Below are 7,295 nucleotides of genomic sequence, written 5' to 3'. Positions count from 1 at the left end.
AAAAAAAAAAAAAACCTCTCTTTGGAAATACCAATTAGATTTGTAATGATTTTGTAACGCTTTATCAACTTGCAAGTTCATTAAAAAATTTTAAGCCCAAATTTAAGTTTAAAATGATTCTCATCCTAGTAAAAAATAGTGAGTCTATAATAAAATTTTAAAATTTTCTCACAAATTAAATTTGATGAAATCAATCTCTAATTAATAAAATCATTCATAAAAATATTTGATTTTAATTTAAATCAAAATTTCCAATTACATTTTCGATTAACCACATCACAATCTGCCCTAGTGATCCACATCAAATCTGTGCTGAGAAGAGGAGACCATTGCCAGATTACATTGAAATGGCCCAGAAGGATGTGAGCCCTAACATGAGGGCAATTTTGGTGGATTGGTTGGTGAAGGTTGCGGACGAATACGAGCTTCACTCTGATACTCTGCATCTATCTATCTCTTACATTGATAGATTTTTGTCAATGAATGATCTCAACAGGAACAAACTCCAGTTGCTCGGTTTTTCTTCAATGCTGATCGCATCGTAAGCTCTCTGACCTCTTAAACTGCTTGATGTTTTTGTAAAGACAATCAATTTGGATGATTGGTACTTAAATTTCCTTGTTCAATCTTGATGAGCTGAAAGTATGAGAAGATCAACCATCCACCTGTGGATGAATTTTGTTACCTAACCGACAACGCATACACAAAGAAAGAGGTGGTAAAAATGGAGGCTGACATATTCAAACATCTCAAGTTTGAAGTGGGCGGTCCCACAATTATGATTTTTTTAGGGTATTACTGCATTGTCAACATACAATCTTTCTTTTCATCGGTGATCTTGCGATTCAATTGCCTAATTAAAGCTGCTTTCTTGCTTGTTGATTTTTTAATTTTTTAATTTTTTTTAATATTTTGTTTGCAAAAAAGTCACTGTTGTTGCTCTAGAAGATTACCAAGTAATTATTAATGTTCTTGTTCTTATGCAGATTCCCAATTTGAAGTTGGAGTTCTTGGGTTATTACCTCGCAGAGTTAAGCTTGTTGGAGAATGACTGTGTGATACTCTTGCCTTCTTTGGTGGCTGTGATAACCCAAAATGTTTTTTGAAATAGTCAGTGCATAAATTAATTGAGTAATATTTGGATTGGAGTGTTATGTAATGTTATGTGGTTCAATTTTGTAATAGCTTTTTTTTTTTTTAAATAATAATTTTCGATCTCAGAAATTATGAAATATTTTATTATGGTGTTCTTATGAGAGTCTAGCATATTGGATAAAAATTTCAGAAATTAATTGATGAGAATTTATTTTATAAAAATTTGCGGACTGATTAGTGTTCAGTTTAATTTATAGCAGAATTTTAAATTGAGTTTTTGGTGTTTAGAGCATGATCTAAGATAAACTGTTGGGTCTATTTTGGTGTATAATTAGACCATGTTTACCTTATAGGTGAGACCCATGACTTAGATTTAATTTAAATTAAGTTTGTTTAATGACTCATGTTTAACTGTTTGGTTCTTTTTAACTAGGTGATTGGTAGTAACCATCTTGAGAGTTGTTATTATTTATTATATAGGATTATAATAACTATTTGATAGTTGATTTTATGGTGTGTACCATATATGGTGAAAAATTATATATTTTTGTAGTGAATAAAATGGGTATATATTTCGTGATGAGTAAAATATTATATTTTATAATGTATAAAAATATTATATTTTGTGATAAAAAATTATATCATTTCATAATTTATATTCTAAAATTTTAAAATATTATCATAAAAATTATATTATATATATATATATATATTTTAAAATCAATCCTTGAAAAGGGAATCCACGTAGGCTGCCCTTTTTTTTTTTGTTTGCCCTGCCCATTATTTCTTTTCTTTCTTTTCATCTACTTTTGGAGCAGAGAGCTGTGTCTCTCTCTCCCTCTGTCCGGCGTGCGCTCTCTCTCTCTCTCTCTCTCTCTCTCTCTCTCTCTCTTTCTTTGGCCTTCATTGTTGGCTCAACATTTGAGTTTTAAATGGGAGTCCTTAGAGTAAAATTTTGTAAAAGTGTTATAAATAAAAGTTTGAGAGCTTGTTGTAATCTTCGCAATGGTGGTCTCGGATTCATGATCGGACAATATTTACATTTTTAGATTTGCTTTTCTTCATATTTGAGATGAAGACTTTCTTCATATTTTTACATTAAAACTATGTTTGGATTATTTTGAAAAAATATGTCATTTTAAGAGGTATTGCATATATATATATATATATATAATTTTTAGAATTTTGTTTGGTAATTTTTGGAAGAAAAATTATGTTGAAATGTTAAGAAGGTTGGCATTTTGAGATTGATTTTGGAAAAATCATTTTTTGTTGTTAATTTTGTAAAAAAAAAATCCGAAAATAAAATTTAAAGGTTGTATGATTGTATTTACATCATATTATGATTAGATGATTTATTTTGAGAAATATAAAGTTGAAATATTTTTTTTATCTTTGATTTTAGAATTTATTTTTAAGAAAAATAAATTGATATTGAGGAATATTGTGTAAATTGTTAAGTTGGGATTATAGAATTGTTTTGGGATTAAAAACTTTAAAAGTGTTACATTCATTAAACTTTATGGAAGGTGATATGTTGATGATTAAGTTTGGTTCATTTTTTATTTTTATTTTTATTTTTATTTTTGTGAAAATGAAAAATGTGAAGTGTGGACTTTTAAACTCATAACCTTGAAAATATTACTCTTGGGCATATTTCATAACTTTTGATGTAAATATCATGTTGATTAAGTAATTTTAGAAAAAATTGTGAAATTGTTATTGGTGGGGAATTTGGAAAAAATATTAACTCTTTAAGTAGCTTGGCTTGAAATATGATTATGTTTGAGGGATGAGACATGTGAAGTTAGGTTTAATATTATAAATTTGAAAATTTTTGAATATAATAAGCTTACTAATTTAGTAGATTAAATTAGTTTTGGTTAAAAGGCTATATCCGTTATGGTTAAAAGTGTGTTATTGAGATTATACCATGACTTTTGATATAATAGAATGAAAATGGTAATATTTAGTAAGTATGTGATTTGGCAAAAAAATCATATTAGTTATCCTGGTTCAGGTGAAACAAAAATTAATTGAAGGTTTTGTGTGAGTCAAAACAATTAGAAAATTGATAAATAGTTTTAATATTTGGTGTATGGTAATATGTTGTTTTTGAATATCAAATTCATATATGAGATGTTTGAAGGGTAAATTGAGAGTTTGATTAAATTGGGAGTTGTTTGCGTATAATCTTGTTATTTGAGGCATTTTTATATATAAATTACACATGGATATTTGAAAGTGAGAAAACCTCAATATGTGAAAAATCCTAAATGGCAATGTTTTGGGAGTTGTTAAATTATTAAGAAAAGACTTTGTTTGGTTTTCAAAATTGAGGACTTGATTCTGAAAACACTTATGAAACTTTTGGAATATTGAATATTAGTTACTCCTTTGAAATGTTGAGTGTAACGAAAAGTTATATAAGTCTTGAAAAGTTGTTTTTAAAATGTGGGATATGGGTTGTTTCTCAATGTTGGGAATCATGGGAGATTCCAAGTTATGGTTATATGTTGGATTGTATATCCATGTTGTTATCTTTTAATTAATATATTAGAGATAACTATTTTGGCTATCAGTGGAAATTTACCATGTTGCATTTAAATAAGGGATTTCTTGGAAGGATGAGAAATATTAGAACTTTGGAAGTTTGATATATAATATGTTACAGATTTGTCTTGAAATGACTAAATTGGGAATGTTGATTTTCTGTTTTAATAAACTTGAATCCCCATAGTTTTTCCATTTCCTTTTCAGTTCTGTTGGGTGTTTGGGGTGGGTTTCAGTCTTGGGGGATTTCGATCGTGGAAGGCGCCTTGAATATGGGAGGGTTGGATTTGTTTTGGAACTTCATTCGTGCGCTCCTACGCAAGTGGGAGTTTGAGGGGTGGATTTCAGTCAGATCTGTGGAGGCCGGCGTTGGGCCGATTAAAGAGTTGTTGGTCATGGGGGAGTCCGGAGTGGGTGAAGTCCGGCGTGGGAGTTACGGCCATAGAAGAACAGCAGATCGTGGGGGTTCTTGTTGGGTGTAAGTGTTTGTCTCGGTGGGTGTCTCGATATTGGAAGTACTGCAAAGGGAGCAGTGCTACGGCGTGGGAGTTCCGCCAGAGAATTCGAGTAGCAGCACAGCAGAACGGAGATGTCAGGCGTGGGAGAAGGCTGGTGGAAGGAGTTTCTTTAGGCGTGGGAGAAGGCAGGTCTGCCGGGTTTGTGCAGCGGTGGAGGCAAGGAGTTTTTCCGGCCATGTTGGCTATGGAGTTTTCCGGCCATGGAACGTCCAGTGATATGTCTTTATAGGATCATATTTTGCACAACTTTTGTACTTATTGTATCGGCTCACACAGTGTGGTAGATTACTAGTAGGAAGGAGTGTTAATGTGAAGGGAGGAGTCGGCAGGTGGGCGTTGTGCAGGGTTCTGGGCTGGCAAAGTTGTGCAGGGTTCTCCATAGCTGGCAGGTTCGGCGTGGGAGTGTAGCAGGCGTGGGTGTGTGGCAGCATATAGGTGAATAGACTAGTGTTGTCAGGCGTGGGAGTGTAGCAGGTGTCGTTGGGTGTTGTAGCAACATAGGTGAATAGACTTGGTTTTAAAAAATAGCAAGTTGGCGTAGGGAGTGAAGCAGATTTGGATTTGGTGTTGGGTTTTGGCTGTGGCTTTGGGTTTTGTGGGTTAATTTTGTGGGGATTCATGTATTTTATTTTTTAGTTAAGTCCTTCTTAACTTTTTTTTGTTTAAAAAAAAAAAAAAAAAAACGTGAGGCCAAGGGATTGGTTGTATGAGTGTGAGTAGCAGTAGTAAGAGTATTTTATACTTTCCGAATCTCTCTAGATGCATGTCATCTCCTTGTACTTTTAATTTCATGCTGTTAATAAAAATTTTCTTTGCTGATCAAAAAAAATGTGGAGACTATATGAATATGGATATTGTTGTATTATCTCTTGAAATTGTATTATGGTATTACATTGATAGAGATATAGAATTTGATCACAATTGTAACGCCCTCAAAATTAACCCATTATATATCATTGACATTCTATTAATTCATTCATCAGAGTATTACAAAATAAAGCATTACATGTATCATCGAATAAAATGCCCTACTGGCTTACATCTTTCCAAGCCAACACTTGGATACAAAAATATGAGTTCTAACTCAATACAAGAAAAGCCCTAGGCTTGAATGTTTACATGTACTAATAATTTAAGACAGTTAACTAAAAGTAGTCTTCTTCAATCCAGAAGCCAAACCCTCCCAAGCTAATTCCTTGGAGGTAGTTTATCACCTGAACCTGAAAATGATGTTCCCATATAGGGTGAGCCACAGCCCAGTAGGAATATACTAAACCACATATAAGCAATGAATAAAGCAATAGCATTCAACAGATGGTTAACCAAAATAATCAATTACTTCATTTTACAGACTCATGACATTATTGCCAAAGATACGTTTTACTTTCCAGTTTTATCAACATGGCTCAGAACCTGGCCAAACTTATAACAGTGAATCACATATATCATATTCACATCCTTCCAATATTAACAACAAATGAGACTCAAGCTCAAATCAAACACTTCATACTTCCAGATTGATACACATTTTAGTGCTGTATCAATAAAACACTTCTATATAAATAAGCACACATAAAAGTGATGCTAATGGAGTCCATCCCCTATCTCCTCCCAAACAAAATCCGGTTTAGAGGTCCATCCCCTATCTTCCCCTAAACCGTGGAGTACATCCCCTATCTCCTCCCACACACAAACAATGTATGCAAATGCAATGCTCAATCAATACACGTATTTTCTGTATCAATGCCACAGTCAAAATTAATGACTTAACCAATGTGATTAGTTCCAGTTATTCCTAATCCACATGCAATGTCTACAACAATCACGACTATCCTCCACCGATAGCCCAAAACAGTTATTTCTAAACTGAAAATAACTATGTCCACAATTCAATAGACAATGATTCAAATTATCCAATTATGCTATTTAATCAATGAATTCCCCAATTTCATGAATTTAACCATCTTTTCCCAATTCCATGAATTACTTATACAAATCAATTCAATAATTCAACTAGGGTTTTTCCCAAAATTTACCAAAGTATTCCCAACATATTAAAATACCAAAACTTAGAACATAACCTATAAAATGGAGTAGGAAATCCCTACCTCAAAGAAAACAACCCAAAAGGTGAAGAAAGAGATGAGTGCCCAAATACCAAAGTGCTCCAAATCGCCAAATGCTCAGATTAAATGGTAGCCCTTGCCTCACTCTATCTTTTATATGAAGGATCTAGGGTAGAAACACACCCTAAGTGGATCAAATCTAAGAAAGAAGGTGAGTAGGGAGAGAGAGAAGTCGGACCTAGGGTTTGGAATCAAAAGAAAATGAAAAAGACTGATCAAATCCCGCTGCTGTGTATATAAACTGGACAGGCTCGCTCGAGCGAAGACTTGGTCGCTCGAGCGACCAGACACAGAGAAACTACGCTCGAGCCAAGGAAGCCTTGCTCGAGCCAACAACTCAAATGCTCGCTCGAGCGAAAGAAAGCTCGGTCGAGCGAAGAACTCAAACCCTCAGGTCTGAACCCAGACACACGCTCGAGCGAAGGAACTATAGCTCGAGCGAAGGATGAACTAACTCGCTCGAGCGAAGAAAAGCTCGCTCGAGCCAAGAATGCACAGCTACAGGTCCAAATCAAACACTACCTCTCGCTCGAGCGAACAACTCCTCGCTCGAGCGAAGAACCAAAAACCTGGACAGCAACTCTTGGTTTCTAAACCCAACCAACCTGAAACAAACCTGCCCAAAACATCCTATAATTCCAAATGAGAAAATAAGGAATAACAACAACAACCATTATACAATGACAGAATCTACGGAACAGTCCGGATACAATAATTAAATGGGAAAAGACCGGGGTCGCTATAACCTCCCCCCCTTCAAAGAATTTCGTCCCCGAAATTAGGCACAAATCTGAAAACATGTTTTTTTTTTTCTCAATACCCAAAGATAGTATATAACAATAATAAACAACTTGACCCAATACTGGTCACTTTATCTCTTTATCAAGAGGCATCCCACAATATATATAAAACAACATATATTTCAACCTGCACCACTATTATGCATTATTCCTTTCAATGTTAACAATTTCCATATCATATTCAACTGCATGATATATATACC

General features: G+C 33.9%; 1 pseudogene; it reads left to right on the top strand.

The window, feature by feature from the left end:
• The first annotated feature begins 323 nt into the window (after nt 1-323).
• On the top strand, nt 324-1,154 carry LOC114279845 (cyclin-A3-4-like; annotated as a pseudogene).
• Nucleotides 1,155-7,295: the final 6,141 nt, after the last annotated feature.

Source organism: Camellia sinensis, chromosome 13 (genome assembly GCF_055761805.1).
Source record: "Camellia sinensis isolate YWXY chromosome 13, ASM5576180v1, whole genome shotgun sequence".
Taxonomy (NCBI): domain Eukaryota; kingdom Viridiplantae; phylum Streptophyta; class Magnoliopsida; order Ericales; family Theaceae; genus Camellia; species Camellia sinensis.
This window is presented reverse-complemented; position numbering and strand designations above follow the sequence as displayed.